This window comes from Narcine bancroftii, chromosome 1 (assembly GCF_036971445.1).
Source record: "Narcine bancroftii isolate sNarBan1 chromosome 1, sNarBan1.hap1, whole genome shotgun sequence".
NCBI classification, from domain to species: domain Eukaryota; kingdom Metazoa; phylum Chordata; class Chondrichthyes; order Torpediniformes; family Narcinidae; genus Narcine; species Narcine bancroftii.
The window spans coordinates 493,886,974-493,911,981 of record NC_091469.1 but is presented as its reverse complement, the minus strand read 5'-3'; the positions used below and the strand labels follow the sequence as shown (position 1 = coordinate 493,911,981).

At 44.2% G+C, this 25,008-nt stretch overlaps 1 long non-coding RNA gene and 1 pseudogene across 3 annotated transcripts; both read right to left on the bottom strand.

Moving 5' to 3' along the window:
- Window positions 1-25,008, bottom strand: part of LOC138752020 (zinc finger protein 729-like) — a 60,739-nt pseudogene that overhangs the window by 27,564 nt on the left and 8,167 nt on the right.
- LOC138752023 (uncharacterized) lies at window positions 3,232-23,841 on the bottom strand. Of its 3 annotated transcripts, none has more exons than XR_011350316.1 (5): window positions 23,758-23,841; window positions 20,679-20,746; window positions 19,643-19,717; window positions 8,363-8,476; window positions 3,232-3,354 (listed from the first exon to the last, which is right to left on the bottom strand). It is a non-coding gene; the product is annotated as an uncharacterized lncRNA (long non-coding RNA). The 3 variants fall into 3 exon arrangements; XR_011350317.1 differs by having other exon boundaries at window positions 3,232-3,350; XR_011350318.1 differs by lacking the exon at window positions 3,232-3,354 and having other exon boundaries at window positions 8,359-8,476.

Sequence of the window (25,008 nt, the reverse complement as noted above, 5' to 3'; positions counted from 1 at the left end):
AGGGTGCTGGGTAATAGATGGAGCTACTTTTCAGACCATTCCTCTGGCAGACGCCTATTCCCCTGCTCTGCGCCTCCAAACATTAGGTAAACCAGTAGATGAATTCTCCAAGCTATTGGAAGATTTCCCTGAGATTACTACTCTACAATTTTCTGCCTCCACTGTAAAGCCAGTGTTACTCATCACATTTGTACTAAGGCCCCTCCTATCCATGCTAAATTGCACCACTTGCCTCCAGAGAATCTGCGCTTAGCAACGGAAGAGTTTGCCAAGATGGAGGAACTAGGCATAATTCGGTCCCTGGGGATCTCCATTACACATGGTCCCAAAACACAATGGAGGTTGGCGATCTTGTGATTTCAGGCAGCTTAACGACACAACCATCCTGGATCATTATCCAATGCCTCATATTCAGGATTTTTTGGCTAATTTGCATGGAGCGAAGATCTTCTCCAAAATAGATTTGGTGTGTGGCTGTCACCAAGTACCAGTAGAGCCAGAAGTCCTTAACATTTGCATTTTCCAAGATCACAGAGCCCTGGTCAGCACGACAACAGTAATTATCATTCATTTCAGAATTCTCCACAAAAATACTACATATTTCGGAAAAGACATTGTAGTAGCTGATGCACTTTCCTGCTCTGCTCCACTCGAGGTTTCGGCTGTAGATCAACTTTGGCCACAACCCAAGACATTACCATAAGACAAATCCTTATCAAAATGCAATCATGAACCTGCAAGATGAAACGTCGAGTATTCAACTCTGTGCACGTGGTCTCTTACATCCTTTGTTTAGATCGACCGTTCGTATGGTTTCCGACAGGTTTGTGTGGCATGGTCTTCAAAAAGTCTTTACACAAATGGTGAGGTCCTGCATTACCTGCCAAAATGCAAAAGTTCAGCGGCAAACTAAGGCCCCACTACAGTCCTTCCCGGCAGTTACTCAGGGCTTTGCTCATGTCCACGTGGACATCATTGACAACTTCCTGTTTCAAGAGAATACCGTTATCTCTTTACAGTAATAGACAGGTTTACATGGTGGCCCAAAGTGTCTTGATTTGGTTTACTGGCGGATGTTACTTCGGATAGAGGACCACAAATTACTTCCTCACTGTCGATGGCCTTGTCTCGCTTGCTCGGTACAACAATTCATCATACAAATGTCTATCATCCCCAGGCCAATGGAACGGTGGAAAGATTTCATCGACATCTCAAGTCAACTTTGATGGCTTGGTTAGAGGGCCCAAACTGGGCTGATGAGCTGCCCTGGGTATTACTGGGCATTAGAAAAACTCCAAAGAAGGACCTCCAAGCTTCATCTGCTGAACATGTTTATGGCACACCATTGGTGGTTCCAGGGGAGTTCGTCCCCTACCATTCCAACTCTAGCAATGATCCTAAGGAATTGTTGAGTAGGCTAAGGGAGACTGTGGAAAAATTGACCCCTATACCACCATCGTCACAAGGAGAACACTCTTCTTTTGTGCTTGAAGACCTCAAAAATGACAAATATGTCTTCGTCTGAAGAGGAAAACTTGATCAAACTTTACAGACGTCCTATGAAGGACCTTCTAGGATACTCAAACAAACTAGGTTGACCTTAATATATATATATGGACACTGGAGGGAAGCCCCAGTCTTTCACTATTGACAGGCTTAAACCAGATTGTGTAGACAAGTCTTCCCCACTGCAGCAGCCAAAGGTCCGTAGTAGAGGTTAACAACCTGCTGCTTCTTGGTGGGGGGGCACAATGGCTGTGTAGAGGCGCTATGGCAGCACTAAAACTCCCAGTAGGCATCAAACTGGCCTTGTGACGGCAGTGCGTGATGACATCAACGTGTGTCGAGCGCGTGATTCGGGCTTTTAAAAGACTGCGCAGGTGATGAAGAGTAAATCCATTTGATTCACTCTAGAAATGCCTTGTGTGGATATTTTGTCGTGTCCACTGCGACTCCAGTGGCCACACAATGTCACTTAATATTTACATGGACTCTCGTTATGCCTTTCGGGTAGTACATGATTTTGGAACCTTATGGCAGCATTGGGGGTGGAGGGGGGGTTTCACATCTTCAGGGACACCTATTAGAAACAACACTTTTGTTGTTAACCTGCTGACGTCCCTCTCCCAGACGACCCACCTGCAGATATAAAATGCGATGCCCAGACCAAGGCCCAGGACCCTGTATCCCTTGGGAATGTTTACACGGATGCAACTGCAAAAGCTGCTGCTCAAAACGGTCCCCTCATCATTTATTCACAGGGCAATAAACCGTTTGTAAATAGAACGGTCTTGCCTGATATGGGGGATGCAGCAAAACTTCAGTGGACGCCCCTGCTCATTTAATTAAGCGCTGGAAACAGCGGGGGTGCACCAGAGATCCAGAAACTCAATGATGGACCACCCCTGCTGGACAAGTCTGTGTACCTGATACATTTTTACTGGTGTTACTTAACAATATACAGACCATGACCCACCTCGACAAGAAGGGAATGGTGAAAGTAGTACTGGACATAGTGGCTCCATCATTTAAATCTGAAGCACAGAAAAAGGCATTGGAGTGTACTATTTGTCAGAAAAATAACCCTGGTAAAGCTGTTAAATGTATGCTGGGAAAGTCACCAGCCCATCTGAATGGGCTCAGATTGATTTTATTGAATTACCTAGAGTACATAACTATATATATTGTCTGGTGATACTTGATCTTTTCAGTAGATGGATAGATGCTCAAAACACCACAGCTGAAACAACAAGAGGTGTAATTCTGCAAGAAATAATACTGAGGTTCTGGTTGCCAACCATTATCAGCTCCGATATGGGCCGCATTTTAAAGCTCAAATAAATGAAGAGTTATGCAGACATCTCAGGATCAAACTGCAGTTTCACTAAGCCCACCACCCACAGGCAGTAGGGATGGTAGAAAGGGCAAATGGGACTTTGTTAAAACTAGTTGAGGAGACAGGATTGAATTGGCTAAAGGTTCTCCCCAAGGCTCTCTTTGCAATGAATTAGTGAGTGGTACAGGATTAACACCAGCTGAAGTTTTATTTGGGAAACCATTACGAGAATATAGAAGCCTGTCTGGATTTACATGCCCTGAGTGAAAAGATGATTAGCTATGTTCGACAACTCACTGAGATTCTTGAGTCTATACATTTACAGGTTCAGAACGCTCAAAGAAAGGAAGTCCAACTGGAGACAATGTTACCTGGTATCCAGCTATGAGATTATGTCTTGATCAGGAATCGAGGGCAGAAGAAGTTGGCATCAAAGTGGAAGGGTCCATTCCAGGTAAAGGTGGTGGGGTGATAGTGAGAGATGATACAAGATCTAAGGAGCAGAATGTTGAGTCTATCTGGGAAGAGGTTAAGAATAGAAAAGGGAGAAAAAAAAAATCACTGGTGGGAGTTGTCTTTCACCCACTAAATAATAGTGGCACAGGTAATTAGCCGAGAGAGAGCTGAGGCACATAAGAACGGAACGACAGTTGTAGTGGGGGACTAACTTCCACATAGATTGGGAAAATCAAGTTGGTCGAGGGAGTCTGGCTTCATCGAATGCATCCGTGATAACTGATCTTGAGCAGCATGTTAAGGAGCCAACAAGGGAGAATGCCGTTTTCGATCGAGGATTGTGCAATGAGATCGGTGCAATTAATGATCTAGTCGTTAGGGGCCTCTTGGAAAAAGCGATCTTAGTATGATTGAATTTCTCATGCAGATGGAGGGTGCCATCGTTAGATCTAAAACTATTGTATCATGCTTGAACAGGGGAGACTACAACAGGATGAGGGAGGAATTAGTCAGCGTGGACTGGGAGCACAGGCTAGTGGGCAGAACAGTTGAGCAACAGTGGAAGATTTTCACAATGCTCAAGAAAGATATCTTCCCGTTAACTAAGGGCAGAAAGAGAGAGAAGAGTCAGCCTTGGTTATCTAAGGAAATGAAGGAAAGTATAAAATTAAAAGCTCATGTGTACAAAGTAGCCAAGAGTAGTGGGAAACTAAAGGATTGGGAAACTTTAAATGGCAATAATGGACAATTCAACAGGAAATAAGGAAAAGGGAGAGGATTATGAAGATATCAAAACAGATAGCAAAAAAATGTTGGAAGATTAGAAAGGGAGATTGAAACTGAGTAATGAGGAAATGGCCAAGGCAGTGAACAGATGTTTTGTGCCAGTCTTCACGGTGGAAGACATGTCCAGCATGTCAAAGAGTGGCGATAGGGATATGAAGGGAGGTGAGGGCCTCGATAAAATAATTGTTGCAGAAGAGATAGGGATGAGCAAACTATAAGGACTGGAAGCAGACGAATCCCCTGGCCCTAATGGGATGTATCCCAGGGTGCAGAGGGAAATGGCGGGAGTTATAGTCGATGAGTTGATCATCATTCACCAAAATTCTCCAGATTCTGGGCAGGTCCCCACAGATTGGAAGAAAGCAAATGTCACGCCACTTTTTAAAAAGGGATGTAGCCAGGAGACAGGTAACTATTGGCCAATTAGTTTAATGTCTGTAGTTGGGAAAATGCTTGAAGCTGTCATTAAGGATGAAATAGCGAGGAGGAGTCATGTGATGGAGTAGTGGCCGGTCGGGAAAACCAGCCCTCTCTGGAAAAACAGGAAAAAAGTTAGAAAAAGACAAAGCACAACAAAAATAAAATGTAAGAAATAGAAGATAAAGTTACAGAGAAGAGAAGGAGGATGGCACCCAAGAAGGAGAAAATAAAACCTGGAATATAAGTAGAAAAATCGCTGAAGAAGAAAGAAGGCGGCCTTACCTTCACGAAGGAACAGGACGCTGTGGTGGCAAGGAACGCCCGACCCCCGAGGTCAGTGCCTGCCCTGCGGAATCACGACTCACCTGCCGGTGGACTTCAAAAATGGCTCTTGGAGCCAAACAAAAGTACACAACTGCACATGCGCAAGGAGTCGTGCATGGGCAGTGCGCAACCAACAGAAATAAAGAAAAAAGAGGACACCCGTGGGAGGGGGCTCAGCAGAGGAGCAGGCAGCCGCAGCGCAAACAGCTGAGGGACGAGAAAGGCAGCAGCAGAGAAGGGAGCGACGTGGTAGAGAGAGATGGAGAGACGACCGGCAAAAAGAGCAACGGCAGGAGGCACAACAGAGGAGTAGCCCAAGAGGGGAGGACCAGCAACAAGAGGCCCAGCAAAGGGCCCGACAAAGAGATACAAGCAGCTCATCAGGAAAAACAGAAGAGACACAGACACAAAGAAGAGAAGAAGACCAAGGGAGAGATAAGATAGAGGCATGAAAATTGTTTTCACTAGTAGGTGAGACCAGAACTAGGGGAAAAGACCTCAAGATTCAGGGGAGTAGATTTAAGATGGAGATGAGGAAAAACTGTTTTTTCAGAGAGTGAATCTGTGGAATTTTCTGCCCAGGGAAGTGGTTGAGGCGACTTCATTCAACATATTTAAGGTTCAGTTTGATAGATTTTTACATAAAAGAGGAATTAAGGGATATGGGGAAAAGGCAGGTGGGTGGAGTTGAGTCAATGAACAGATCAGCCATGATCTATTGAATGGCAGAGCAGACTCAATAAGCCAGATGGCTGACTTCTGCTCCTATCTCTTATGTTACCACACCCATGGCAGTAAAGGTTGAAGGGCAATCCCAGTGAATACACTTATGGACTGTAAGAGAACCAGTGAGATAAGGGAGAGCTCGTGATGTCACCAAAATCAGAGTCTTTTATAAAGATGACACTGCGGACATTGTATATGTTGATGAGATTGTAAGGCTTTATTCTGGGATTTTTTTCCTCATACTTCAGGTAATAGGGAATGTAGCGACCCTCCGTATGAGTCCAAGCGACAATAGCAGGACAACACATATTTATGTACGTCTCTCTTGTATGTTAAGACCATGGGAGTGTCTCAGTGTCAGGCTTGTACCCAGTTTCCATCCCACAGTGGGCAGGGAGTTCCTATGATAGCAATCCCATTAAATCAAACGGAGCAGTGAGCTTGAAGGTGTCACAATAATCAGACAGGAAAGAAAGTAAAAACACCCCATATTGTAGACCTGCAAGCCACCTGCTTGATCATTGGTACACGGCTGAATATAACCTAATTATGGGGTTGAGAAAGATGATGTGGCCAGTGTGTGATATGTTTTGATGGAAAGGAGGAGAGGTAACACGCACTGGAGAGGAAGGAACTTGTGATAAACCCAGGATTTACTGTTACATGGGTTCTAGTTTTGCGAACCACATTGTAATAAACATGTGATGATCGAAGAGGAAGTGCAGGAATTATTTCAGACTTTTAAGCAGAATGCTCATGGCAGCTTTTGTTTCGAAGGTCAATGACAGCATTAATATCCAGAATACTCAACGGTCCAGAAACCGCTCTGCCAACGAGTCTCAATACCACAGATAAACTGCATCCCCATGTCATCTTTCCATTGTGACATCGAAAGGATGAGCAACTTCCAACCAATTGGAACCACCCAACCCACCAACAGTCGCTTTGGAGACATGTCACTCAATTGCTATCACCCTGTGACACCGTCCATGTGTCAATCTGCGCACGGGGCTCCACATGATCAATCGTGGGGGGGAAGAGAGAAGGAGTACCTTTCCAAAAGTGGCAGGAATTCAACTGCATCCGAGAAATGAGTAAGATGAGAGGTCGGATAATTGGGACAAGTGACAGGCAAGGTACAGAGAACACAGATCTGGATGTTGGCACCTCCAGCTACAAAACAGGTCCTCACAGAATAGACCAGACTTGGATGGAGTGAAACACAAAAGTCTGCAGAGGTTGTGATTGTATAAAAACTTAGAAATGCTGGAGGAACTCAGCAGGACTCTCAGTATCCACAGGAGATAAAGTTTCATATCTGATATTTCAGGCCTGAGCCCTTCTTTAAGGTGTGAGTAAAAAGCAGGCAGATGCCTGGCAGGGGACAGATGAAAAAGGGAAGTGAGTTAAACAAAACTGATGCCCGCAGATGAACCACATCCCTCCATATTCATGGATAAAATATTGCTCCCAAACATCTCCCTTAACTTTATTCTCTCCCCCTGCATCTTAAACACACCCTTTAGCATGTGACGCTCTTACTGGAGAGAAAAGATTGAGAGAGTCCATGATGAACAATCGCTCCCTTTGTGAAATGACTGGTGTCCCCATAGACTGGAGGGCTGAGTGAATTCCTTCCCATGTTCAGGTGAAGAGTCTCTCTCTCTCTCTCGTGTGAATTTTGCAGAGAGGAAAACTGGGCGAAACCCTTCCCATACTTGCTGCCAGAGAACATTCATTCCCCAGAGTGAACCCGCTGGTGTGCCTAAAGGCCAGAGGGTTGAGAGAAACACTTCATGCACAGGGGACAGGTGAAAGGTTACTCCCATATAACAGTTTATGACATGGAAACAGGCCATCTCGGCCCTTCAAGTCCACTCTGGTTCACTCAAACAACTCCGCTAGATCCCCCTGCCTATTCTCCGCCCATAACCCTCCAACCCCTTCTTATCCATGTATATATCCAGCCTCCTCTTAAATGAAAGAATTGACTCTGCCTCAACTATTTCCTCCGGAAGATTATTCCATTCAGCCACCACTCTCTGAGTGGAGAAACATCCTCGAATGTTTCTCCGAAAATTTTGCCTCCTTACCCTCAACTTATGTCCTCTTGTTTCAACCTCCCCTGCTCTCAGGGGGAAGTGTCTACTTGCATCTAGTCTATCTATTCTCTTCATCATTTTAAACACCTCTATCAAATCCCCTCTCAACCGTCTACGTTCCAATGAACCTCTTCAATCTTTCCCTGTACTCTAGGTATTTTAAGCCAGGCAACATCCTTGTAAATCTTCTCTGCACCCTCTCCACCTTATCTATATCCTTCCTAGAATTTGGAGACCAGAACTGAACACTATACTCCCAACCTGGCCTTACCTTAAACAGAATAGAGTACAGGAGCTGGGAAGTGATACTGCAACTATGATTTATACCAAATGCCTTCTTAACCACCCTGTCTACATGGGAATCCACTAGATGTGAACTCTCTGGTGCCTCAACAGGGTGGAGGGCTGAGTGAATCTGATCCCACATGGGGAACAGGTGAATGTCTCTTCCCCAGTGTGATTAAAAATATCGAAATGTTGGAGGAACTTGGCAGGTCTATTCAGCATCTCTCGGAGACCAAGATAAAATCTTTTTCTTTGCCTCCTAGAGATGCTGAAAGAAACCAGCTGAGTATCTCCAGCATCTCAGTGCTTTTCCTACAATCACAGCCTAGCGTGTATCCCCTCTCCCCAGCCGAAGCATGAATGAGACTTGCGGCCGCCTCAAAGCGCAGCGCGGGCTTTTGAATAAATAGTTGAAAACTAAACCAACCTCAGCTCGTGGTTTCTGTTTGAATTCGTTCCGTGTAGCTACCGCTACAAGGTCTCCTTAAAGAAAGAGATGAGGAATGGGTGAAGCTGGACTTCCTGGAGAACTTCACAAACGCTGCAACATTAAAATAGTGGGATTGAAAAAAGATTCGGGGTGGGGGGAATCTTAAGAGTTCAACTAAATGGATCCCCAAAGCACTCGGAAAGGAGGCGCTGGGAACCCCTTTTAAAATAGAAAGAGCCTTTAGAGCCCCAATCCCTAAGTCAGGGTTGGGACAAAGGCCCCAGTTAATCCTTATACTTATAAAGTTAAAGTATTTTCAAAATTGTGTAAACATATTAAGGGCGGCAACAAAAGGGGAAATTCAGAGAGGAGCTCCCTTGGACACAGGGAGTCGAAAGTGTTCTTTTATCCAGATATTAATGCAGCTCTGCTCAAGAAACAGAAAGTCTTTGAACTGGTTAAGTGATCAGCAAAGCAGAAGGGCTATGATTGTATTCTACATCATCCTACTACCCTAAAAATCATGTTGTTGGGGTGGGGGGGAAGTTCTTTTTTTTACAGAAAAGGAGAAAGTGCATCAGTTTATAAATACCCTGTCAGCACTAAATGGAGGACCAAGTGGAAAAGAGTAAAAGGGGGAACAAGACTTTATATATTATTAAAACTGGTACACTGGGAAGACTTGGATTTCTGTGTTACATAGAAACATAGAAGATAGGAGCAGGAGTAGGTCAGTCGGCCCTTCGAGCCTGCTCCGCCATTCAACGAGATCATGGCTGATCTTAAAGTTCAGTACCCCGTCCCCGCCTTCTCTCCGTAACCTTTAATACCCTTATACTGAAGAAATAGATCTAATTCCCTCTTAAATATATTTAATGAACCTGCCTCTACTGCCCTCTGTGGCAATGAATTCCAGATTCACCACCCTCTGGGTCAAGAAATTCCTCCTCATCTCGGTCCAAAATGGTTTGCCTATTATCCTCAAACCATGGCCCCGGGTTCTAGATTTTCCCATCCTTGGAAACATCCCATCTGCATCCATTCCGTCCAATCCTGCCAGAATTTTATATGGTCTCTATGAGATCCCCTCTCAATCTTCTAAACTCCAGCGAGTACAATCCCAATTTGCGCAATCTTTCCTCATAAGTCATTCCTGCCATTCCAGGTATTAGCCTGGTGAATCGCCTCTGCACTCCCTCCATTGCAAGAACATCCTTCCTTAGATAAGGTGACCAAAACTGCACACAATACTCCAGGTGGGGTCTCACCAAGGCCCTGTACAGCTGCAGTAAGGTATCCTTGTTCCTAGACTCAAACCCTCTTGATATGAAGGCCAACATACCATTTGCCTTTTTAACCGCCTGCTGTAGATGGGCTCTCCCCCATCTATTTTACCTGTCACCATCTCAAAGAATTCCAATAGATTTGTCAAGCATGATTTACCTTTTGTAAATCCATGTTGACTCCGTCCGATCCCTTCTCTGATAGTCATATGCTCCGCTATTACATCCTTAATAATGGATTCCGTCATTTTGCCCACTACTGATGTAAGGCTCACAGGTCGATAATTCCCCGCTTTTTCTCTACACCCCCCTTTTTAAATAGTGGGGTAACATTAGCTACCCTCCAATCCATGGGTACTGATCCTGAGTCTATCGAGTTCTGGAAAATAACTCTTAAAGCATCTGCTATCTGAATGGCCACTTCCTTGAGTACCCTAGGATGTAGATTATCAGGCCCTTGGGATTTATCGGCCTTCAATCCCATCAATTTCCCCAAGACCATGTCCTTAGAGATACTGATTTCTTTCAGTTCCTCCCTTGCATTAGTCTCTATGTTTCCCAACATCCTTGGGAGGTTATTTGTATCCTCTCTTGTAAAAACACAACTAAAGTAAGAATTTAATTGGTCTGCCATTTCCTTATTCCCCATTATATATTCCCCTGATTCCGACTGCAAAGGACCTACTCTGGATTTCACCAATCTTTTCCTCTTGACATATTTATAAAAGCTTTTGCAGTCGGTCTTTATATTTGCCGCAAGCTTACTTTCGTTATTTATTTTTGCCCTCTTGATTAATCCCTTTGTCCTCCTTTGGTGCATCTTGAACTGCTCCCAGTCTTCGGTTGTGGCACTTTTTTTGGCCAATTGATATGCTCTCTCTTTGGACCTAATACTGTCTCTAATTTCCCTTGTTATCCACAGTTGAGTCACCTTTTTTGGTTTATTTTTATGCCAAACCGGTATGAACGATTTTTGCAATTTCTCCATTAGATCTGTGAATGCTTTCCATTGTCTTCCCACAGTCGACTCCCCCATAAACACCACCCAATTAATCTTACCCAACTCCCATCTCATACCATCATAATTCCCTTTATTTAAATTCAGGACCTTAGTCTCGGTTTTAATTTCATCACTCTCCATGTCGACTGAGAATTCGATCGTATTAAAAAGATGGGGATAGATCTGCCTTCCTCCAAGAGATGCATTTAACTGAATGGGAGCATCAGAAGCTAAAAAGGGGATGGGAGGGTCAGGTCATATGCTCCTCATTTGGCTCAAAGGCAAGGAGTGGGGGGTAGCAATTCTAGTGGGAAAGAGTGTTCCAGTGCAGGTGATTACAGACAAAATGGAAAGATTTGTTATGGTGAACTGTCAGAAAGATTCAGAACCCTGGACTCTAGTGAATGTGTACATCCCCAAATATGATGATGAAAAATTTATACAGGATATTTCCCTAAGATTGGCAGGTAAATGAAAATATTCTAATGAGGGGTGACTTTAATCTATGTCTGAATCCCATGCTGGATATATCCACAAAACGAATAACTGGGACTAGAGGGGGCTGAATTTGGGAGATGCGTGGCAGAAAAAGCATCCAAGAGAGAGGGATTATTCATTTTACTCAAAGCAACAGGATTCCTACTCTAGAATAGAGTATATGGCTGAAGCCAGAAAAGAAGGTAGGATCATGGAAGCTGAGTATAGGGCAAGGCTCCTCTCGGACCATTCCCCCCTGGTTCTGACCACAGAAATGCCAGATAAGTGGACACAGCATATTTCTTTGGCTTGGCTTCGCGGACGAAGATTTATGGAGGGGGTAAAAAGTCCACGTCAGCTGCAGGCTCGTTTGTGGCATATAGGTAGCATCTTAACACTGTTGTTAAAGAAATCGGAGTTTTGTAGTTTCATAAAAGCCGAAATAGCCCTGTTTTGTGAGACCAGCTGCCCCTCTAGTTAAATTCCTTCTGTGGGACACCCTTAAGGCACACTTGAGGGTCCAGATAATTGGGTATACAAAGACAGTCAAGAAAAATTATATGAGGAAATGGAGGGATTGGAAAAGGACATTACCCAATTAGAGAAAGATTTTCAGAAATCAGGCTTAGAGGACCACTACAGAGCTCTTACAAACAAGAAATTGGAATAATACGCTTCAAACATATAGTATGGAGGAGGCCCTAATGAGGTCAACAGAACAAGCTCTAGAACAATCAATGGCTAGATCTCGTATAAACCAAAGGAAATTAATGAGCCCTTCAGAGAATTTTATGAAGGACTGTACAAATCTGAATTGGCTGGGGATCCCAATCAAACAGACGAGTTTCTGGCTAATTGGATCTCCCAAATTTACCCGTTTATACAGGCAGAATTAGACCTTCCTCTTACAGAGGAAGAGCAGGTGAAAACATTGAGTGCGCCACAAGAAGGCAAGTCTCCAAGAGAGGATGGACTCCCACCTGAGTTTTATCGAGAATTTAAGGACTTACTAATGCCTCTGAATATGGAGGTGATGGACCAGGCAAGGGAAGCAAGAACCCTCCTGGAATCTTTCACAATGGCAATTATTACAACGATCTTGAAGAAGGGTAGAGACCCACTTTTGCCCTCCTCTTACAGACCAATTTCTCTGCTGAATATAGATCACAAGATACTTGCCAAGGCCCTGGCAAACAGATTGGTGTTGCATCTGCCAAAATTAATAAACAAAGACCAGGCAGGCTTTGTGCAGGAGAGGCAAGCAGCAGGTAACACTGGCAGTCTGTTGAGTGTAATGCACCTGGCACAAACCGGAAATGAGAGGGGATTGGCTGTTTCCCTGGATGCAGAGAAGGCTTTTGACAAACTGAAGTGGGAATTTTTATTTAAAGTTCTGAAGAAGGTGGGGTTAGGACCAACTTTTCAAAATCAGATTAGGGCGCCATACCATGAACCCAAGGCAAAGGTTACGACCAATGGACAAATCTCTATTCTGAGTATGGGGATTAGTGGGTATAAGCCCGCCCTCTGCTGGACATCATGACGTGTTTTCACCCTTAACCCTATGTGTCAGTAGCCATGTTAGTCTAATAGAAGTAAAGGATGAGAAAGCAACATGTCTCGGAGTCTTAATTGTGTGAGTGCAAACATAGCATAGAAACATAGAAAATTGGTGTAAGAGTGCCATTTGGCCCTTCAAGCCAACACCACCATTCATTATGATCATGGCTGATCAGTATCCAGTTCCTGCTTTCTCCCCATACCCCCTAATCCCCTTGACCACAAAGGCCAAATCTAACCTACACTTAAATATTGACAAGGAACTGGCCTCAACTACTTCGTGTGGTAAAGAATTCCACAGATTTACCACTCTCCGAGAGAAGAAATTTTTCCTCATCTCAGTCCTAAAAAACTTCCCCCTCATCCTTAAACTATGACCCCTGGTTCTGCTTTTTCCCAGCATTGGAAACAACCTTCCTGCATCTAGTCTGTCTAAACCTTTAAGAATTTTATAAGTTTCTATAAGATCCCCCCTCAATCTTCTAAATTCCAGAGAATACAAGCCTAGTCTATCCAACTTTTCTTCATATGTGAGTCCCTCCATCCCTGGTATCAGCCTAGTGAACCTTCTCTGCACCCCCTCCATGGCGAGGATGTCCTTCCTCAGATAAGGCGACCAAAACTGCACACAGTACTCCAGGTGTAGTCTCACCAAGGCTCTGTAGTGCTGCAGCAGGATCTCCCTACACTGGACCTACATCCTCTCGCTATGAACGCCAACATACCATTCGCCCTCCTCACCGCCTGTTGCACCTGCACGCCCACTTTCAACGACTGATGCACAGCAACACCCAAGTCTCGCTGCATCTCCCCTTTTCCTAAACAGATTCAATTTAAATAATAATCCTCTTTCCTGTTCTTACCTCCAAAGTGGATAACCTCACATTTATCCACATTATACTGCATCTGCCACGTGCTGGTCCACTCGCCTAACTTGCCCAAATCATCCTGCACTCTCCTAGCATCCAACACACCACTAACCCTGCCACCCAACTTCGTATCGTCTGCAAATTTCGAGATACTGCTATCTATTCCCACATCTAAGTCACTGATATATATCGTAAACAACTGCGGCCCCAGCACTAGACACTGACAGCCATTCTGAAAAAAAACAATTTATTCCTACTCTTTGCTTCCTGTCCCTCAACCAATTCTCTATCCACCTTAATACCATACCTCCTACACCGTGCTCTTTAAGTTTATATACTAGTCTTCTGTGTGGAACCTCATCAAAAGCCTTACTAAAGTCCAGATATACCACATCCACTGGTTTTCCCCATCCACTCTACTGGTTAGTAGAGGCTTTAGTAAGGCATTTTAAAACTCTATTAGATTCGTCAGACATGATTTCCCCTTAACAAAACCATGCTGACTCTGTGCAATGATACCATGACTTTCCAGATGTACTGCGATTGCATCTTTAATATGTCGAGGAACCAACTCGGGACCAGGCCATTTTAGATTGGGTATTATGCAATGATAAGGGGCTAATCAACAATCTTGTTGTACGAGGCCCTTTGGGTAGGAGCGATCACAATACGATCGAATTCTCACTCGACATGGAGAGTGATGAAATTAAAACGAGACTCAGGTCCTGAATTTAAATAAAGGGAATTATGAAGGTATGAGACAGGAGTTGAGTAAGATTGATTGGGTGGTGTTTATGGGGGAGTTGACTGTGGGAAGACAATGGAAAGCATTCACAGATCTAATGGAGAAATAGCAAAAATCGTTTATACCGGTTTGGCATAAAAATAAACCAAAAAAGGTGACTCAACCGTGGATAACAAGGGAAATTAGAGACAGCATTAGGTCCAAAGAGAGAGCATATCAATTGGCCAAAAAAAGTACCGCAACTGAAGACTGGGAGCAGTTCTAGATGCAGCAAAGGAGGACAAAGGGATCAATCAAGAGAGCAAAAATAAATTACGAAAGTAAGCTTGCGGCAAATATAAAAACCGACTGCAAAAGCTTTTATAAATGTGTCAAGAGGAAAAGATTGGTAAAATCCAGAGTAGGTCCTTTGCAGTCGGAATCAGGGGAATATATAATGGGGAATAAGGAAATGGCAGACCAATTAAATTCTTACTTTAGTTAACATAACATAACAATTACAGCACAGAAACAAGCCATTAGGCCCTTCTAGTCCGCACCGAACCAAACACCCCTCTCTAGTCCCACCTCCCTGCACAATGCCCATAACCCTCCACCTTCTTCTCATGTCCAACCTTTTCTTAAATAATACAATTGACTCCGCCGCCACTATTTCTCCCGGAAGATGATTCCACACAGCTACCACTCTCTGAGTAAAGAAGTTCCCCCTCATGTTACCTCTAAACCTCTGCCCCTTAATTCTTAACTCATGTCCTCTTGTTTTAAACTTTCCTCCTCTTAACGGAAATAGTCTATCCACATCCATTCTGTCTATCCCTTTCATAATCTTAAATACTTCTATCAAATCCCCTCTCAACCTTCTACGCTCCAAAGAATAAAGACCCAATCTGTCCAATCTCTCCCCATACTCCAGATGCTTAAACCCAGGCAACATTCTGGTAAACCTTCTCTGCACTCTCTCCACTCTGTTTATATCCTTCCTATAATTAGGCGACCAGAACTGCACACAGAACTCCAAATTAGGCCGCACCAACGTCTTATACAATCTCAACATCACCTCCCAACTCCTATATTCCATGCAATGATTGATAAAGGCCAGCATACTAAAAGCCTTCTTCACCACCCTATTCACGTGAGTTTCTACCTTCAGGGAACGATGTACCGTTACTCCTAAATCTTTCTGCTCTTCTGTATTCCTCAATGCTCTCCCATTTACCACGTATGTCCTATTCTGATTCTTCTTACCAAAATGAAGCACCTCACACTTATCAGCATTAAATTCCATCTGCCATTTTTCAGCCCACTTTTATAAGCAGCCCAAATCCCTCTGCAATCCTTGAAAACCTTCTTCATTATCCACTATTCCACCTATCTTAGTATCGTCTGCATATTTACTAATCCAATTCACCACCCCATCATCTAGATCATTAATGTATATAACGAACAACAATGGGCCCAATACAGATCCTTGAGGCACACCACTGGTCACCGGCCTCCAACCTGACAGACAATTATCCACTACCACTCTCTGGCCTCTCCCTTTCAGCCAATGTTCAATCCATTTGACTTTCTCAAAATTTATACCTAAAGACTGCACCTGTTCTGTTTTTACAAGAGAGGATACAAATAACCTCCCAAGGATGTTGGGAAACATAGAGACTAATGCAAGGGAGGAACTGAAAGAAATCAGTATCTCTAAGGACATGGTCTTAGGGGAAATTGATGGGATTGAAGGCTGATAAATCCCAAGGGCCTGATAATCTACATCCTAGGGTACTTAAGGAAGTGGCCATTCAGATAGCAGATGCTTTAAGAATTATTTTCCAGAACTCGATAGACTCAGGATCAGTACCCATGGAATGGAGGGTAGCTAATGTTACCCCACTATTTAAAAAGGGGGGGTAGAGAAAAAGTGGGGAATTATAGGCCGGTGAGCCTTACATCAGTAGTGGGCAAAATGATGGAATCCATTATTAAGGATGTAATAGCGGAGCATATAACTAGCAGAGAAGGAATCGGACGGAGTCAACATGGATTTACAAAAGGTAAATCGTGCTTGACAAATCTATTGGAATTCTTTGAGATGGTGACAGGTAAAATAGATGGGGGAGAGACAGTGGATGTGGTGTACCTGGACTTCCAAAAGGCCTTCGATAAGGTCCCGCATAAATGACTGGCTTCCAAAATCAAGGCTCATGGGATTGGGGGCAAAGTATTGATGAGGATTGAGAACTGGCTGGCAGGTAGAAGACAGAGAGTTGGGATAAACGGCTCGTTGTGACCAGTGGGGTGTGTAAGGTAAAAACATCATGAGTTGGGACCGGAGAAGGAGTCACCCAGTACTAAGGAGTAACAGGATGCAGGTGTGACCTTGTACGCTCAAGATAAATGTGGCAATAACAAGATGATGTGCAGCAGACTAACAGAGAAGGGTAGCAACAGCTTATTCATTGGACAATGTAATGGTATGATAATTTACTAAGTGCATGTCCTGAGGTATTAAAAAAAACACCACTTGCTGATATCGGGAGATTGCGCCTTCTCCAACTAACACTGTTAGTTGCAAGTGTTACAATCCGGTAATAAAGAACCTTGATTTCGACTCAGTCTGGTGTCTGACTCACTCATTCTCGAACAAAGCAGACCTAACAGGTGCCACAGGGATCTGTACTGGGACCCCAGCTGTTCACAATTTACATTAATGATCTTGATGAGGGGATTGGATGGAATATCTCCAAATTTGCAGATGACATTAAGCTAGGAGGGGTTGTGTGCACTGAAGATGGGGTCAGGAAGCTCCAGTGTGATTTGGATAAATTGAGGGACTGGGCAGATACATGGCAAATGCACTACAATGTGGATCAATGTGAGATTATCCACTTTGGTAATACAAACCGGAGGGCAGATTACTATTTGAATGGCAATAGATTAAGAGATGGGGAAGTGCAGAGAGACCTAGGGGTACTTGTACACCAGTCTCTGAAGGCGAGCATGCAGGTACAGCAGGCGGTTAAAAAGGCAAATGGTATGTTGGCCTTCATATCAAGAGGGTTTGAGTCTAGGAACAAGGATACCTTACTGCAGCTGTACAGGGCCTTGGTGAGACCCCACCTGGAGTATTGTGTGCAGTTTTGGTCACCTTATCTAAGGAAGGTTGTTCTTGCAATGGAGGGAGTGCAGAGGCGATTCACCAGGCTGATACCTGGAATGGCAGGAATGACTTATGAGGAAAGCTTGCTCAAATTGGGATTGTACTCGCTGGAGTTTAGAAGATTGAGAGGGGATCTCATAGAGACCATATAAAATTCTGGCAGGACTGGACAGAATGGATGCAGATGGGATGTTTCCAAGGATGGGAAAATCCAGAACACGGGGCCATGGTTTAAGGATAATAGGCAAACCATTTAAGACCGAGATGAGGAGGAATTTCTTTACCCAGAGGGTGGTGAATCTGTGGAATTCATTGCCACAGAGGGCAATAGAGGCAGGTTCATTAAATGTATTTAAGAGGGAATTAGATCTATTTCTTCAGTATAAGGGTATTAAAGGTTACGGAGAGAAGGCGTGGACGGGGTACTGAACTTTAAGATCAGCCATGATCTCGTTGAATGGCGGAGCAGGCTCGAAGGGTCGAATGACCTACTCCTGCTCCTATCTTCTATGTTTCTATCCACATGCGCTTAGAATTAGAAGTTGATAGAGATAAGAACTGATTCTAGCACCTTCCCTACTACCGATGTCAGGCTAACTGGTCTGTAGTTTCCCGATTTCTCTCTCCCTCCCTTCTTAAAGAGTGGGGTTACATTGGCCACCCTCTAATCAGCACTCTCGAATGCAGATTATCTGACCCTGGGGATTTATCCGCCTTTAATCCCTGCAATTTAACTAATACAACCTCTTGACTTACAATTATTTCCTTTATTCCCTCCCTCACATTAGGTCCCCGATCCTCAACAATTTCCTGAAGATTAGTTATGTCTTCCTTGGTGAAGACAGAACTAACGTAGTCATTCAGACAGTCTGCCATACCCTTGTTCCCCATGATTAACTCACCCGTTTCTGTCCGCAACAGACCCACATTTGTCTTAACCAACCTCTTTCTCTTAACATATCTATAAAAACTTTTACAGTCATTTTTTTATGTTCCCTGCCAGCTTCCTCTCATAATCCCTTTTACCTTTCTTAATTAATCCTTTTGTCCTCCTCTTCAGAACTCTGAATTTCTCCCAATCATCAGGTATATTATTCTTTTTAGCTAATTTTTAAGCTCCTTCTTTGGATTTGACACTCTCTCGGATCTCCCTTGTTAGCCACGGATGCGCTACCCTCCTCGATTTATTCTTTGTACAAACTGGGATGTACATTTTCTGCACTTGCTCCAAGCTATCCTTAAATGATTTCCATTACATTTCTACTGTTAGTCCTTTAAGTACCATTTGCCAATCTATTTTAGCCAATTCACATCTCATATTATCAAAGTTACCCCTCTTTGAGTTCAAAACCTTTCTACCCGTATCAACTCTGTCACATTCCATCCTAATGAAGAATTCCACCCTATTGTGGTCACTCTTGCCCAAGGGGTTCCTCACAACAAGATTGCTAATTAACCCTTCTCCATTACTCACTACCCAGTCTAGAATGGCTCGTTTCCTCGTTGGTTCCTCAACATGCAGATTTAGAAAATAATCCCACATAGATTCTAAGAAATCCTCTTCAACCTTACCCTTACCAATTTGGTTCACCCAATCTACATGTAGATTAAAGTCACCCATTCCAATTGCTGTCCCTTTGTTGTACGCATTATCAAATTTCTTCATGACTCCTTCACTCATTGCTATTGTTAGGTGGCCTGTACGCTACTCCCACTAGCGCCTTCTGCCCCTTCGTGCTTCGCAGCTCAACCCATATGGATTCCACATCCTCTACACTGATATCCTTCTTTTCTATGGCATTCACCTCTTCCCTAACCAACAGGGCTACTCCACCTCCTTTTCCATTCTGTCTATCCCTCCTGAATGTCGAGTAACCTTGAATGTTCAGCTCCCAGTCACGTTCCCCCTGAAGCCATGTCTCTCTGATCCCCTCTATATCATAGTTATTAATAGCTATCTCCACATCCAATTCCTCCACTTTATTACGAATGCTCCTTGCATTGAGACAAGGCTTTCAGATTTTCTTTAGCCACACTCTTATCCCTTGTACCATTATGTAAATAAATAACAGTGGCAATGAGGAACAAAACAAACCCCGAGTCCGACCTTTCAGGTAGGATGTGTCAACAGTTTCTCCGATACACCCTTCCTTCTGATGTCACCAGGTATGACCCAATTAAAACACACTAACCTCATGCAATCCGTATTCCTTTCTGCAGATCCTTTTGTGCATCCCGTCAAGGAAATCTGGTCAACCTAACAAGATCTAAACAAAAAGATAAAGAAGGAAACATGGGAGAAGTTATGCTCAGGAACTATGAGAAATACAATAAATACGATGTTACATATGATACAATATAACTGGATACATAGGCTATATATTACTCCTCAAAAGTTATATAAATGGGATCCAACAGTATCTGACAGATGTTTTCGCTGTAAAAAGGAAATGGGAACAATAATTCATGCAATCTGGACATGTGAGAAAGTGGAAAATTTTTGGGAAGACCTAAACCAGATATTAAATAGAATCACAAAAAGCAATATACCAAAAAACCCAGAGATCTTCCTCCTAAGTAATATAAAAAACAAAGAATTTGGACTTGATTTGGATGGAGCACAAAAAAGATTTGTTAGGATAGCCCTAGCTGTAGCAAAAAAATGTATTATGTCAACCTGGAAATTAGAAGATAATTTGAGAATACAACAATGGTATATAGAAATGAATAAATGTATTCCATTAGAAAAAATAACATACAATTTAAGAAATAACATTACAATATTTGAACAAATATGGGAACCTTACATGAAACATAATAGAGAAAACCTACCGGGCACATCTACCACCTAAAATGACAGGAGGAGGAAATGAAAAGAATTGACTCAGTGGAATTTCTTGCTTGTTTTTATTGAGTGACAACATTGTTTGACGGGTTTAATGTATCTTAGATTCTGTACTTTAAATGAATGGAGGGGGAGGTAGGGAGGGTGGGATGGGAGGAGGGAGGGGAGGAGAAAAAGACACTGTATATATTTGAAATGGAAAATGTGTGTATCTTGAACAATGTGATTTGTAGTGTGAAAAATAAAAATTTTTAAAAAAAAGGAAATCTGGTCAACCTCAGGCAAGGGACTGGACCACCGGAGATCGACGGTGGTAGGTCAAGGTAAATTTACACTGGGGCCCTATGTGCCTCTGTTGCTCCGACACTGGCCCGGCCACTTACTCAGCCCAAACTTGAACTGCGATTCTTATCTTGGGATCCTGCTGACTTCGCCAACGTTGAAGGTGGACCTGAAACAAACATGAATAAAGCTGCAGAAACAAACTTTTAAAGTCTTTGCAAAGTAGAGATGAGTAGGATGTTTCCATTTAGATTGGAGAACATAAATACGAGAGGTCATTGCTTTAGAGAGAAAGGGGAGACATACAAGGGGAACAGGAGGGAAACGTTTTTCACTCAGGGAGCGGTAGGAGTGTGGAATGAGCTGTCATCGGATGTAGTGAATGCAGATTCAATCTTGAGTTTTAAAAATAAATTGGATCAATACATGGATAGGAGAGGTCTGGAGGGTTATGGAATGAGACCAGGTCAGTGGGACTAACTAGTTTTATTGGTCGACACAGTCTGGAAGTGTTGAATGGCCTGTTTTTCTGGGCTGTAATGTTCGATGGTTCCAAGTCTGTTACAGCATGAAAACACAGCCACAAGCTGCCAACTAACTAGAAAGGAGTGAATCATATTTAACCAAATCACAGAATTTATAGTTTCTCATCTCTTGTTTTGGAACCAGCAAAAGGACTGCTCATATCCCTTAAAATTCTCTCCAATCTCCCCCAGATAAGGAGATCCTTATCAGATCCGCAGCTGCAGAACAAGACAGGAATATGGCCACTTATGCAGCCCGCCCCACCCCCCCACCACACACACAAACTCGTGTCCCTTCCAGGCCCCAATTTAAACACACATTTATTCTATTCTGAAATCTTGTTTCTCAGGTTGGGGACAAAACCTTCCCCCCCCCCCCCCCCAGCCCCCCCAGGGCCCAGTGACCAGCCCCCCACCCCAGAGGGCCCGGTGACCAGACCCCACCCCCACCACACACACAAACTCATGTCCCTTCCAGGCCCCATTTTAAACAGACATTCATTCTATTCTGAAATCTCCTTTCTCAGGTTGGGGACCAAACCTTTCCCCCCCCCAGGGCCCAGCCCCCCCCCCCCCACCCCACACACAAACCTGTGTCCCTTCCAGGCCCCATTTCAAACACACATTCATTCTATTCTGAAATGTTGAACCAGTTGAAGTAAAGAAAAATAGTGGGTATGTCATGAAGCATATAAGGATAACCGAGGAGGTAGTGATGGCTGTGTTGAAAAAGATAAAGGGGGATAAATCTCCCGGACCGGACAAAATATTCCCTAGGACACTCAGGGAGGCTAGTGGACAGTTAGTGGGGCCATTAACAGAGATATTTAGGATGTCACTGGCCACGGGGGTGGTACCAAAGGATTGGAGGGTGGCGCATGTGGTTCCTCTGTTTAAGAAAGGGTCCAAATGCAAACCTGGGAATTATAGGCCTGTACGTCTGACGTCTGTGGTGGGCAAGTTGATGGAAAGTGTTCTGAGGGATGCTATTTCCAAATTTTTGGAGGTACAGGGATTGATAGGGAGTAATCAGCATGGTTTTGTCAGGGGTAGATCATGCTTGACAAACCTGATTGAGTTCTTCGAGGGGGTTACAAAAAAGGTTGATGAAGGGAAAGCTGTGGACTTTAGTAAAGCTTTTGACAAAGTTCCCCACAGGAGGTTAGGAAAAAAGGTGGAGGCATTAGGTATAAATAAAAAGGTAGTGAAATGGATTCAGCAGTGGTTGGATGGGAGGTGTCAGAGAGTAGTGGTAGAAAATTGTTTGTCCAATTGGAGGCCGGTGACTAGTGGAGTTCCTCAGGTTTCGGTCCTGGGTCTACTATTATTTGTTATAGATATTAACGATCTGGATATAGGGGTAGAGAATTGGATAAGCAAGTTTGCGGATGACACAAAGATTGGTGGTGTTGTGGACAGTGAGGTAGATTACCGTAGATTAAAAGGTGATTTAGGAAGGCTGGAGGTGTGGGCTGAGAAATGGCTGATGGAATTTAATACAGATAAATGTGAGGTGCTGGATTTTGGAAAGGCAAATTTAAATAGGTCATATACATTGAATGGTAGACAATTGAGGAGTGCAGAGCAACAAAGGGATTTAGGAGTTATGGTAAATAGTGGTGAAGAAGGCATTTGGAACGTTGGCCTTCATAAATCGGAGTATTGAATTCAAGAGTAGGGAGGTCATGATGAAATTGTACAAGGCATTAGTGAGGCCCAATTTGGAGTACTGTGTACAGTTTTGGTCACCAAATTATAGAAAAGATATAAACACAATAGAGAGAGTGCAGAGAAGGTTCACGAGAATGTTGACAGGATTTCAGGGTCTGAGTTACAGGGAAAGGTTGTGCAGGTTGTACAGGGAAGTTGAGAGGGGACTTGATAGAGGTGTTTAAGATTTTAAAAGGGACAGACAGAGTAAATATGGATAGGCTTTTTCAATTAAGAAAGGGGGAGATTCAAACTAGAGGACATGGTTTAAGATTGAAGGGGGAAAATGATAAGGGGAACATGAGGGGAAATTTCTTTACGCAGAGGGTGGTGGGGATGTGGAATGAGCTTCCGGCAGACGTGGTCGAGGCGGGATCATTGGTTACATTTAAGGAAAGACTGGATCGTTACATGGAGAGGAGAGGACTGGAGGGGTATGGACCGGGTGCTGGTCAGTGGGACTAGGAGGGTGGGGATTTGCTACGGCATGGACTAGTAGGGCCGAACTGGCCTGTTCTGTGCTGTAAATGGTTATATGGAAATCTCTTTTTTTCAGTTTGAGGACCTGTGACCAACCCCCCCCCCCCCCTCACCCCGGGCCTTTTGTCCCCATTATTATGATTGATTCTGCCCCCAGTAAGGGTTTCATCCCCCCCCCCCCCCCGAGACCATGAGAATTCCCCAGTGAAGAGACGAGAGCAGCTCTCCCCCCACCCCCCCCCCCCCGGTCCCCGTCGGCCCCGATGGGTCCGTTTCCCGGCCTTTCGGCCCCAAACTGGCCCGGGCCCCAACGTGGATCCTGCTCCACAAGCACGGCCCGGGATCCACAGATCAGCAGCTCCGGTGCCAGCATCCGCTCCCCGCCCTCATACATCATCATGACTCCCCCCTCATACATATTCATGACCTTCAATCTGGACAGAACTTCCCCAAATCACCCACTCACCAGCGAACCCTCCTCACACACAGGCGGCAGGATCCAACATGGCGGCACCGGCACGTGACCCCACCGACCAATCAGATACATCGTCAACCTGGACTGCACATACACCAGGCGGCCAGCAGGTGGGGCTGAGAACCGCGTCTTTATTACGTCACTAGCCCCCGGATCTCCAGAACCAGGATCAGCCCCAGCAGCTGCTCCCCCTCATACATATTCATGAACCTCCATACATATTCATGATCTTCAATGGGGACAGAACTTCCCCAAATCACCAACTTCCGAGCGATTCTTCCTCACGCACAGGCTGCAGGAATCCCGGCACGTGACCCCCACCAGCCAATTGGAGGAACTGCACATACATCAGGCGGCCACAAGGTGGGGCTGAGCACCACCAGTGACTTCACCTTCTCCCTGATCTCTCCCCAGATCATCTCCCTCAGTCACCCTCATCCCCCAGATCTCACCCCAAATCCAGGGGGCTTCCCCATCCCTCCCTTGTGACAGAGTACATGGAAATAGTTCTGGGAGATAAATTGGGAAAGGTTTGTTAGGGTAGGTCACATGCAAAATCTTATTTGAAATGCTGGAGCTCTGATAATACTGGATACATAGTGGTGTCTCACACCTTTTTGCAAGAGCTTTGAAGAGTGCTTGAAAGACCTCACTAAATGGGTTCTTGTTTACCCAAAAGCCACAGATGAAAAAGAATGCTGGCTCCTATTGTCTGCAGGATACTTGCTGTTGTAAGAGGGTCATGGGGTTTTGCAAGCAGAGAGAGTCAAACAGGCTTTGTCTCAGTCTCAATGTGTGTGTGAGAGAGAGAGAGAGAGAGAGACTCTGACAGTGTCAGTCAGCAGATGTTGCTGGGACTGAAACAGGATAAACTGGCAAGCTTTTGGAAGATGACCTGGTTGAAGCCCTTGTGGTTCATGCAAGAGGAGAGGACTGACTGTCTAATGTTTCACTTGGAGTAAGAGAAACAGAAAGGAACTCTGTGATGACCTGAAAGAAAGAGGTTATCGTCTAGTGAACCCTGAGGGGGCAAGTTTCGTCAGCAAGACACTGAGGTGACTGATGGAAGTACATCAGTTGTGGATGCCCTGGAACAACACATCTCTCTCTAAAAACCAACAAGAACCTTCCTGAGAGGTATTAATTTACCTTTTGAGCACCAAAGCCTGGTGAACTTTAGGAATGTTAAATTCTGTGCACAGTCTAAGAATTGCCTGCATCCAGAGAACTTGGAAGAATGAG